The sequence below is a fragment of the Ranitomeya imitator genome, chromosome 5 (assembly GCF_032444005.1).
Source record: "Ranitomeya imitator isolate aRanImi1 chromosome 5, aRanImi1.pri, whole genome shotgun sequence".
Classification (NCBI taxonomy): Eukaryota; Metazoa; Chordata; class Amphibia; order Anura; family Dendrobatidae; genus Ranitomeya; species Ranitomeya imitator.
In genome coordinates, this window is record NC_091286.1 from 275,034,612 (window position 1) to 275,047,479 (window position 12,868).

The following is a 12,868-nucleotide window of genomic DNA, read 5'->3' on the forward strand; positions in this document are numbered from 1 at the left end:
CCCATCTGGTTAGCATTCATGTCCATAGTGCAGGTCAGTTCTACTTAATTCTCCTCTACACACATTTATGACTTTGTAGCAGTACTTTTATCCCCACTTTGATTCCTTTGATGAATATCTTATCTGTTGGTCCTATCACTCATTCCTGTAGAGTATTTACTTATGTCACACCTTCTTGCGTGTCTGGGCCAGAACTGTCGGGACTGTCACCACTATTTCAGGGTGGAAGAGGTTTCTGACTACAACGGTTCTGAACACCTGACTTATGGGGGCGGGTCGGACAAATATAGCAGTGTGATCGGCAAGACGGGACACTTGGTGGAGAACGAGCTTGTGAGCAGAGAGACGGTTGACTCCCTATTGATGGACCCACGCCAACTAGCTGTGCCTGCGCACCCAGCTAGTAAGACTGTTGATACAGACTACCCTGAGCCCAGCGAGACATCAACACCGTGTAGTATCCAGGATAGAGTGCATATCTTCACTCACCACCGCAGAGGCACCGCTTAGTCCCATCCTTGCGGTGCCCGTTGAGAACCAGGCCACACCTGTGACTGTCTGCTGGACTGTGTGCTTCTACTGCGGACTTGTCTACTGCACTTCCTGCTTCATCCACTGTGCCACTTACCTTCATCTTTACTCCATCGCGTACCTGGAACCAGAGACCACGTGCCAAAGGACCTGGAGGATTCATCACCGCAAGGAGACAGTACATCGCCCTTCTGCGGGATCGGATCAGAGACATCTCGTGCCGCCTGCGGCGCCATCGAGGGATCTTTTAGCCACCTTCCTCCAGCGCACAGAGACTGATAAGTTAACCCTTTGTTATCTTCTGTATTTTCCTTTCCCCATCTGCAAATTTTAATTGTTCATCCCCCTGCTTATACTATTACTTTTTACATAAAGAACTTGTTAACCCTTGATCTGTCTCCTGTGTGTCACTGCATCCTTTGCACCTGCTAGAATCCTACACTTGGCGTAGTTGGCAGGATGCAGTCGAATAGCATGCAGGCGACAGATCAAGCTGTTGGGGGTGGCCCCAGGACCAGCATTTCACTGGGAGACATGCTGAAAAATCTGCAAAAATTTATGGGGAGCAATACTATGCTGTGGAGCTGGACTGAACGCCTTAGAGGTATGATGAGAATGTGTAACACCCCAGGTAACCAGTTGTTACAGTGATTTTGCCTTCCTTTCGGGGAGGGTGATATCATGCTTGGAGGCAAGGAGGATTCTCTTTACCAGGTAAGCACCTACATTCTACACATTCTGAATCCAGGCCAGAAGGGGGAGCTCTGAACCCGGATCCAGGGGAGCTTCCCCAGCTTTAAGTATTCTGGTCTGGAGGAGGAGTTAGGTTACTCTGGAGCAGACAGTGAGGAGAGAGGAGGGAGATCAGAGAGGAAGGAGAGGAGAGAGCGGAGCCGTGCAACTAGGACTGTGCTGCAGCTCCAGGAAAGGAAGTGAACGCAAGGGGTTGAATGTCAGTGAAACATCAGAGGAAAGAAGCACAGGAGGAGGAAAGGGGCTTAGAGGGGAACTGTGACTGGGCACCCTCTGAGCCGAAGCGCAGGATCCGGGCACCGGGAGCCCGAGGCTGTGCTGCACTCCAGGTCACACAGCAGAATCGGATGGCATAGGACTTTATGTAATTTGCCCGCACACAGACCTGGAGGTGAAGCAGTACCTGAAGAGCCCGGGTCATGATCGAGACCCTATAAAAAGGCTCACACTGCCCACCATACAGGTAACTGTCCCAGGACAGGAGAAAGAGGAGTTTGCCAGCAAGCTACAGGCAGCAGGGAAATCGCATGCGAACGCGAGTAGGAAGGCTTATGGACCTCACATGGGAGAGTGATCCACCTTTGGCTCCAGGCCAGCCAGACTATATCATCACCTGTTCCTGGTACCCTGGACTGTGGCCTACTACCATCAGTAAACCAGGTAAAGATGTTACAACCTTGTGTCCTCCGTTTATTTGCCAGCATCCACCATCCCTGCCAACACACACTGGGAGCCCTGGGGACCCCGCTTCACCTGTGGGAAGCGTCACCATCTATGCTGCAGTAACATCACCCCAGAGGACCCCTTTAAGCAGCGTCAGTCCCCTCTGACCAAGAACCAGAGGTGGCATCGCAAGCACAAACTTTATTCAATCCCCTTTAAAGACCTTTCCCCTTTACTTGAGCGCCCAGGGCCACGGACCGGGTCGCCGCCACCATGACATCCCCTTTAAAGTACCGGACCCGGTACCGAGTAGCCCACTGCCTTGGCGGGAGACTCAACTTGGCGTCACGAACAGGATGGACCGACCCAATAAATCGAGTCCTGTGCGCCATGGACTGTAATGGACTGTGTGAAATTGTTTTAATGGCCGCCCTTGTTGCACCGTGAGGTGGAAGAGTTACGAGGAGGATGTGTTACCATGGGTGGAGTTCAAGAACCGGCGCAAAAGCTGGATCCCCCCCTACTCAGACTGTAATGCCACCAAAACATGTCCGTCAGGAGGATGGATCCGCCCCCGGTGATGGCAGGCGGAAAAGTGGAGAGAGACTGCTCACGAAGCAGAAAGGAGAAAGACGTGGGAAAGAGTGGCCGCAGCACAGCTGCAAGCTACCTGGTAAAAGCAATGGTGGACCGCAGTGGAGAGCCGCCAAGACCTGCCAACACCAGAGAGGATGTCCCCTGTCAGCCACAAGGAACCCTGGACCTGAAGAACACCTTGGATCTGGAGCTCATTGGCGCAGAGATGGAGGAGCTGGCCCGACAACTCCTGCGGACCCAGATGACAGCGGTAGCCACATGGAAGGAGTCCCTGTCCCGGAGGATGACGACCGCACAGCAACGGAACTTACCACCAGCGCTCACAACCACTGCGAAGCCACAGGGAGTGGCACTGCTGAAAAAGATTGCGGCGCTGATAGAAGACCTGGAGCCCGCACCTTTGACCCCAGCGGAGCCGGAAAGCGAGACGCTGCAGAAAACGACAACGTCGCAGCACCAGGCCCTGCAACCAGCGATCCTGACCCCAGCGGAAGTGGAGAAGGACACCGGCACCGGAAAGACAGGTACGCAAACTGCCCCGGTAGCTGAAGAAACCCTGGTGGGACCCCTAGCACCCCCATCAACCCTAATGCCCGGCCAGGTAGTAACCACTACAGTAACCTGGGACCGCATGACAGATCTGGGGATAAGCTAACTGACCCTATCATACCTGAACCCTCGCCCCTGAAGGCGTGCAGGCCAAAAGAAGCCATACGCTGTTAGATCCCTAAAACTGACCTTATGGGATTCATAGTAGAGGTTCAAGCAGCAGCCAATAATGTGAAAATAATAGAAAAAGAAGGATATTGCAGACAGCAAATATTAAAGCTTGCTACAGAGGAACAGGAATGCAGAGCTAAGTGGGAAGCAATGGAAGAAAGGAATATACTAGCTAAAACCAGGTCCCACAAAGCTAAACCTGCAGACAGAGGACCTATAAGATCAGGAACTGTTGTCACCTTTAACCTGGACAGAGGATGGGGATTCATAAGAGAACATGGTAAAACAACTGAACTGTTTGTCAATCGCAGAGACGTGGAGTCACACCTCTTAAAGAGACACCCTGACCATGACCTGTATCCAGGAGACAAAGTGACCTTTTCCCCGGCACCATGGCAAAAGGGGATATTATGCCCTACATGTTAAAATGTGCCTAGGACAACATACCAATACCTGTGTAGCCACTGAAAGTGGAGTGCAAAACCAGGCTACACAAACCCCTGTTGATGGACTGTTTCCTATGGAGTCACCAGTTGACACATATACCAAAGAACTTCCCCAGTCCGGAATCTGTGGCACCAGGACCTGTCCTGGAAGAATAATTAAAGACATTCACCTGCGTGAAAGTATTGTTGATAATGTTTTGATTATGTTTATTTGATGTTTTCTTTCCAGTTTAAAAGGACAGTAGGGTAATGAACATTGCTTACCTGAGAATTTGCTTGTAAATAGTTGGCACCTCTTTAGGTGCCCCTTATTGGTTTTACCACGCGCTGGCAGCATGAGTGGAACTCTGTTTACCTTGTTGTTCGCAGACCAGAAGAATAAAACCGTCTGGCGCGGATGAAGACCAGGTCTGGATGCATGCATTGTAGCCTGCCCAACACAACGTTGGGGGTTTATGACGGGTCCCTCGCATCATTATTGTTGATGGTGCACAAGGACACCTTATATTAAAATATTTGCATTTTTTGTCTACCTATACTTTTGTAAATTTGTTTAGCAATGTTCAAGTAAAGTACCTCCCATAAAGGGAAGCCAAGTTTTCACCTGTTTAAACCTGTTGACATGCATGACTAAAATGTTTTACATCTTTAACCTGTACTGTTGTTTTCTTTTCCCAGTCTGGGAGTACTGGAGTTAACGGGGGGGAGTGTAACACCCCAGGTAACCGGTTGTTACAGTGATGTTGCCTTCCTTTCGTGGAGGGCGATATCATGCTTGGAGGCAAGGAGGATTCTCTTTACCAGGTAAGCACCTACATTCAACACATTCTAAATCCAGGCCAGAAGGGGGAGCTCTGAACCCGCATTCAGGAGAGCTTACCCAGCTTTAATCCTTAAAACTATGACTGGGCACCCTCTGAGCCAAAGCGCTGGAACCGGGCACCTGGAGCTCGAGGCTGTGCTGTACCCAGGTTGCACAGCAGAACCAGAGGGCATAGGACTCTATGTAATTTGCCCACACCCACACCTGGAGGTGAAACAGTACCTGAAAAGTCCGGGTCATGATAGAGACAAAGAACCACAGGTGGCATCACGAATACAAACCTTATTAAACCCCTTTTACTTGAGTGCCCAGGGTCATGGACCAGGTTGCTGCCACGATAACCACCCCTTTAACTGCGACCGGACCCGGTACTGAGTACCCCACTGCCCCGGCGGGCAACTCAAATGCACCCAGTGACCACTGCGCTGGAGGCTGAGTTGGCTATTATGGCATTAGACGGGGAAGCCAGGGGCTCAGTGATGTTGAGGACCCCCAGAGATCGAGGTACCTTTAATAAGGTGTTGCAAATATTAGAGGAAATCCACGGAGACCCCACTGACGTAGGGGAACTGAGGACCCGAATTTTTAGCTGAATGCAGAGGGAGGGGGCCGCAATCCAATATATGAATGCACTGCAGGAGTTACACACAGCGATTTCTAGAAAGGACGGCATGGGGGTAGGTCCCACCCATATAATGTTGCGAAACCTCCTAGTGACTGGCCTAAGAGACAACATGATGACAATGCAAGCCCTGTGGGAGCGTGTGCAAAAAACCCGCAAATGACTTTCCCTGAGGTAGGGAGTGAGGCACGCATGTGTGAACAGGAGCAAGGGGGTGACAGTCCCGGTGGGAAAGGTCCAGAGCTTTGGGGTGTCCGTAACCGCCATTGCTGAATGGGTGGAAGAACTCCGGAGAGAACTAGTGAATGTGAAGGAAGAACTGGCGGACCTAAATTAGAAAGCAGAGACTACTAACAATTCAGCAGAGAGTGGGCAAGGCCCGGAACCTTGTCACAACTCTAGAATGCTTCGCTGGCCTAGACTCATCACTTGTTTCAACTGCGGTGAGAGCAGACACATTGCCCGGGAGTGCACCCGCCGAGGAAGAGTGACATCTCACCACCCATTAAACTAGAGAGCTCCGAGACGGGGGACGCCGCTCAGAGCCAGAACAGTGAAGAGTAGTGGGAGTCCCGCAAGTTTAGTGTCTACATGCCCCCCGATATGGGCAGAAATGGATGGATGTGCAGTGCGATGCCTGGTGGACCCAGGCTCGCAGGTGACAACGATGCTAGAGGCTTACTACCAGCAACATTTTCCCCGAGAAATACGGCCTGAATGGGGCCCCGAGATAAAGTTGATGGCGGCCAACCAGCTACCCATCCTGGTCACAGGGGTGGTATGAATGCAAATGTCTATGTGTGGGAAAGACCTGGGACAAAAAGGCATTGTACTGACACAGGGAGAAGTGAGTTTTGGACCCACTGTCACCTTGGGAATGAATGTACAGACGGAGTGAGAAATGCTAGGTCAGAAAAATCACATTGTACTCACAGTACACTTGTCCGACTTTTCAGGAACATCGGATTGATTTTATTGATGTTGATGGGTATGAGCCGTTAGACTTATACTGCCTGGTGTGGATTGGAGGTGTCGGTTGTTGGTAGTTGCGTTTGTGACCATTGCTTGGTGTTTTGAGTGTGTGTAAATTTTCATTCTTGCCTATTTGGTTTTGCTTCCTTTTCTCTAGTGTTCCTCTCTGTTGCTTGTGAGTGCATATTTGTGTGTGTATTTTATTACTGTACATCCTCCCTTGTTAGTCTGGTTTAAGTATATACATACACTATAACCCCCCCCCCCCACTTCCATGGGTGGCAGATGGGGACATAGAGTATATAAGGCTGATTCATACTATTTTTGATTCATCATGGATCATATTACTGCTCTGGCTGGGCAACTGCAGCAGCTCATTCTGGAGGTGCTAGATCCTAGCTCTGTTGTTACACTACACCGAAACATGGCTGGTCTGTGGACCGCTACTCCCAGGCAGCAAAGGTGGAGCCCAAGATCGCTTTTCCTGACAGGCTCTATGCAAGGGGATGTGTGAGACAAGTTTCTTGTGTTCAGCCTGTAAGCTATACTTTAAGTTATGTCCTCATTCCTCTGTAACTGATGATCACCAGGTGTGGATCACAATTTCACTTCTTCAGGGTGACCCTCAAGCCAGGGTATTTTCTTTTCCGGCCGACTCTCAGTTGCTTCAGATGGTTGAGGAATTTTTAGGGGAGCTGGGTCACATGTACAATGACCCCGACCACGTCTCCCTGGTCGAGTCTACAATACCTCAGTTTCTGCAGGGAGACTAGCTGGTGAACGATTAATGCTCCGAGTTTGGGAGGTGATCCACCGATACTAAGTGAAATGACCCTGCACTCCGTAGGCAGTTCTATCAAGGGTTATCTGTAAGGGTTAATGGTGCCTTTGCCCTGCATGAGACTCCGATCTCCCTTGAGGCGACCATGTCTCTGGCCATCCGTTTGGACCATCATCTTCGTAAGAGACATATGGAGACACTCCAACTTGCGGGGGGCCTGGAGTCAAGAGAATCTGTGTCTGAGTCAACCAAGAAACTCATGCAGTTGGGTGGGGCAGCACGTTCTGCTGGTCCAACGGTAGTTTGGCGTACAGTGGGAGTGTTTCTTCTGTGGTGGAAAGGGTCATTTTGTGGGTACTTGTCCTTCCATATCTCCAGAGCAAAGTGCTGCAGTGCGCAGGCGCTGGGCTTCTCGGACCTTTGCCTGCGCACTGCAGTACTTTGCTCTGCCCTCAACTGGACAGATAAAGTTTGCCTGCGCAGGAGCCGCGACAGGAAGCAAGAGGACATCATTGCATGAAGATGGGAGGTGCCGGACCCGAACCTGCGACTCCCATCGGACCAGACCGCCCCTGGGTGAGTATAATCTAACCTGTTTTTTTTATCTTTCAGGATACATCGGGGGCTTATCTACAGCATTACAGAATGCTATAGATAAGCCCTTAATGGCGGTGGCCGCAGCTTATATATAAAAAAGTAGGTGACAGATTCCCTTTAATCATTTTGTTCCTATGTTGCATTTACAGGTAGGGTCCACGCACTCTGAATGTATAGATTGTTTTGTGCTAGAGTGCTTGCCCTATCCTGTGGTTCTTGGACTACCTTGGCTTACGCTGCACAACCATCTGGTAGACTGGCAGACCTGAGTGGTGGTAAAATGGAGCGAGTATGGCCAAGAACACTGCTTGGGCAACCGGCTAGCCAGCGTAGGTACCCAATCTCTGCCTCAATACCTGTCTGACTTTGGGGGGGTGTTTTTTTTAAAAGGGGTGTCAAGAACTTCTTCCACATCGTCCTTTTGATTGCGCCTGTTTCCTGGGACCAAGCTGCCAAAGAGCAGGGTATATAGTATCTCTGGTCCAGAGAGGCAGGCCATGAAGGACTGAAAATCTGGCAAAGAGTCATATCAGACCTTCTTTATTAGTGATGAGCGAGTATACTTGTTGCTCGGGTGGTCTCCGAGTATTTGTTATTGCTCGGAGATACAGTATAATTTTCATCGCCTCAGTTGCATGGTTTACGGCTTCCAGATACGCTGTATACATGTGGGAATTCCCTAACAAACAGGCATTCCTCACATGTATTCAGCCTGTCTAGCAGCCGTAAATCATGCAACTGAGGCGATGAAAACTATATATCCGAGCACTAACAAATACTCGGAGGTCACCCGAGCGTGCTTCGGAAAACCCGAGCAACAAGTACACTCGCTCATCACTATTCTTTATCTCCCGTTGCTGCAGCGTTTTTCTTTGTCAAGAAAAATGATGGGAGTCACGCCATTGCCTAGACTTGAAACATTGAAAAGATGTTTTGCAGCCGCGCCGATTCTCATACAGCCTGGCGTCACTCAGCTAATTACTGCAGAGGCTGATGCGTCTGAAGTGGGGGCTGTATTATGGCAGGGTGCATCTTCTAGTAAATGGCGTCTATGTGTATATTTTTCTAAGAAACTATCGCTCACTGAGGAAAACTATGACATTGGTAACGGGGGGTTCTTGGCAACTAAGTGTAGGGGATAGTTCAGCCCTTCCTGCTGGTCACATGTTGTGATTGGTCTTCAGTCAGTCAGATTTCGATTACAGCAGAGAGCGGAGTCCTCTGAAATGGGTCCCCGCATCTCCAGCTCTCACTTATCGCTAATGAGGACTGTGTGTTTCCACACAGTGACAATTCAATTACATGACGTACATAGCACGCCATGATGTGGGAATTGACACCTGCTCATGACGTGCTATACAGGTCATTGGTCGTTAAAGAGTGACCATTCATAATAAACAGGAACCTGAGGTTTCTGAAGGAATCACACTTTTTTGTTGTTGAAGCATCTCGGCGGTCTAGGGCTCTTCTTAAGTTTAGCAAAAATGTGACATCAGTAATATGGTACATGGCCAGTGATTGGCTACAGCAGTGATGTGCCAGACACTAGGAAACAAGGAGCATTGCTGGAGGTTCTGTGCTGCAGGATATTTAAAAGGATGGCTAACTGCTATAAACTACTATAGTAGCCATTCAATGAGATCCCCATGCCATTGAGCTTTCTGCGTGTCCAGGACTCGGGATTGTCACTTTTCACATGATAAAGAATTTGCTAGGATACGCCATCAATGTCTGATGTCAGGCTATGTGACTGCTACAAAACGTGGCTTCTGCTTTGAAGAATTTGCAGCGGACATCTGTATGACATCAGCTAATTGCCAGAAGTTCTAGTTGATGAGAAGAAAAAGTTTTAAACAAGTGGGCACCATCGAAAAAATCCTATCACTAAATATTCTGGGTTCACTACCAGGCATGTAATATATATACCGTATATGAATTTAAGAAAAAAGTACATGCAAAAAAACGGTTGGAACTCCACAAAGTTTTTCACAAAAAATGTATCAAATTTTATTTGCACACAAGAAATGCTACACACAATTTAAAAACATTTCAAAATTACTCCAAAGAGTAAAAGACTCCAAACTTCCACATTGAAATATATGTAATCTGGCCATGAGCTGATTATCTGCACCAAATAAATAACATAATACAAATGCTGCATATACTGTTTAACAGGAAAGATTTTTCCATATACGTGGGACCCTTTTTGAAGGCATTGTTTAGATGGAAGTGGACCTCACCATATGCCAGTATAAAGTGATGAGCACTCTGGCGATGTTGTCCGCAATAGGTACAATCAGAATGCATGTATATACCATAATCTAAAGCACCCTGTTAGTTTGCCCAAGAGATGCTCACACATAACTCAAACGACATAATAGATCACAGGTACAATTGGCAAAGAGAGGCAATAAACGACAGTTATATACTTTACCCTAACCGGTCCACTACAGTCACCCCCTGGTCCCTAGAGCAGCGGTGCAGCCAGAGTGTGGAAGAGTACAGAACCCACGCGTTCCGACACACACGGTGTCTTTCTCAAGGTGAGTGCATTTCATAGATGCGGTGCTGGCTATTTAAGCTATCTAGATTAGAGTTACCTTAGCGGCAGGTGTGAGTAACACCTCATGGCAGTGGCATACATGCTGTCAGCGCTGACCCGGAAGTTTGGCACAAGGGTCATGTTGTATCATAGCGCCTGCACGATCGTCCTCCGCTCTGTGCGGTTATGCCTTCTAGAGGCAGAAAGTCCCATGAATGTGTGCGCTTGCGCGCTGGGGAGCTATGTCCCTTGGTGTTGAGATAAGCGCCTGCGCTCTGGGAGTGCGAGTGCCTGTTCCCTTTTGCGTTTGCGCAAGGTCTGTGATCCTCTATTCACATATGGACCACAGTATTTTGTGCACTTGTCACCCATTATGCGCTTGCGCTGAATAAAGCAGGCGCTCCATATTTGTAAGCGCTTGCATACTAAAGACCGGTCGCTTAGTGCAGATCTTAAATGCTGCGCATTGAGGGGGAAAAAATCATTATCCCCTTCTGCGCCTGCGCAGAGTCCAATACCGTCTGCATACGTAATTTGGATAGCACAATGAATCTTATTCATATATGCCTGCACCTCTAGACCATTAGTCCTATATTATCATGTGCTGGCATATTGAAAATCATGAGCTTAATCCAATATGACGGGTTTCAGGCTAAACACAAAGTTTTGTCCACACGTTACCGCACATTTTGGAATATATGAAGGACAAATGATTTCCAAGAAATAGGTTATTCCATGGGGGAAGTGCCAAAAAATATACCACAAATGTAGCTTCCCCGTGCCCATAGGACATCACAAAGAAAAGGGGGTCATGATCCCCAATGTTTCTGTCCCAGAAACGTTCTTAGAGCAGCACATTATAAGTCTTGTTCCACTGGGCATACATATCCTAACAGAGAGAAACATACAGATGTATGGTACTCTATAAATGATATGTTCACATACTTCATTAGGAGGTTCCTAAGTAACTATAGACATCCCCCAAGTGGTAAGCATATAATATAACGCTGGGAGCGTCACTCTGTCCGAAGCCTTTATAGACTGCGCAGACGCAAGCGCCGGCGCAGTCTGGGCCTCACAGTGACGCTCCCGGGAGATCGCGGTATGCGTTCACACTGAACGCACACCGCGATCTCCAACAGAGAAGCAGGGACCGCCAGGAGGGTGAGTATCGGCCATATTCACCTGTCCTGCGTTCCACCGCTGAGCGCCGCCATCTTCCCGGTCTTCGGCCTGTGACCTTCAGTTCAGAGGGCGCGATGACGTGCTTAATGCGCGCCGGCGCCGCCCTCTGACTGAACAGTCACAGCCAGGAGACCGGGAAGATGGCGGCGCCCAGCGGTGGAACGCAGGACAGGTGAATATAGTAAGTGCTGGGGGGCCTGAGCTGGCGGCAATGCCGGCACCTGACCCCCACAGCGCGCCGGTGTCCCCGCCTGCTCAGGCCCCCGGATGGGTGCAGCACATGACAGGATGGGGACGCAAGATGGGTGCAGCACATGACAGGATGGGGACGCAGGATGGGGACGCAGGATGGGTGCAGCACATACCAGGATGGGGACGCAGGATGAGTGCAGCACATGACAGGATGGGGACGCAGGATCGGTGCAGCACATGACAGGATGGGGACGCAGGATGGGTGCAGCACATACCAGGATGGGGATGCAGGATGGGTGCAGCACATGACAGGATGGGGACGCAGGATGGGGACGCAGGATGGGTGCAGCACATACCAGGATGGGGACGCAGGATGGGTGCAGCACATGACAGGATGGGGGCGCAGGATGGGTGCAGCACATGACAGGATGGGAACGCAGGATGGAGCAGCACATGACAGGATGGGGACGCAGGATGGGTGCAGCACATGACAGGATGGGGACGCAGGATGGGGACGCAGGATGGGTGCAGCACATACCAGGATGGGGACGCAGGATGGGTGCAGCACATGACAGGATGGGGGCGCAGGATGGGTGCAGCACATGACAGGATGGGAACGCAGGATGGAGCAGCACATGACAGGATGGGGACGCAGGATGGGTGCAGCACATACCAGGATGGGGACGCAGGATGGGTGCAGCACATGACAGTATGGGGGCGCAGGATGGGTGCAGCACATGACAGTATGGGGACGCAGGATGGGTGCAGCACATGACAGGATGGGGATGCAGGATGGGGACGCAGGATGGGTGCAGCACATACCAGGATGGGGACGCAGGATGGGTGCAGCACATGACAGGATGGGGGCGCAGGATGGGTGCAGCACATGACAGGATGGGGACGCAGGATGGGTGCAGCACATGACAGGATGGGGACGCAGGATGGGTGCAGCACATACCAGGATGGGGACGCAGGATGGGTGCAGCACATGACAGGATGGGGACGCAGGATGGGGACGCAGGATGGGTGCAGCACATACCAGGATGGGGACGCAGGATGGGTGCAGCACATGACAGGATGGGGGCGCAGGATGGGTGCAGCACATGACAGGATGGGAACGCAGGATGGAGCAGCACATGACAGGATGGGGACGCAGGATGGGTGCAGCACATGACAGGATGGGGACGCAGGATGGAGCAGCACATGACAGGATGGAGACCATATACCAATATAAATGCTCGCCACCCGGGCGTAGAACGGGTTCAATAGTATAATATAAAGGGGGACACTAGGTTAGACCCCCTTCTCTGTTTAGAGAGGGAAAAAAAAAAAAAAAGTCCAAATTTCAATCCTCTGTAAAATATGTAGAATGCTTGTGCTGATCGCTTCCAACATTTCAAAGGTCTTGCGTTCATATTTCATGAGCCTTGCTCCCTTAGCCGCC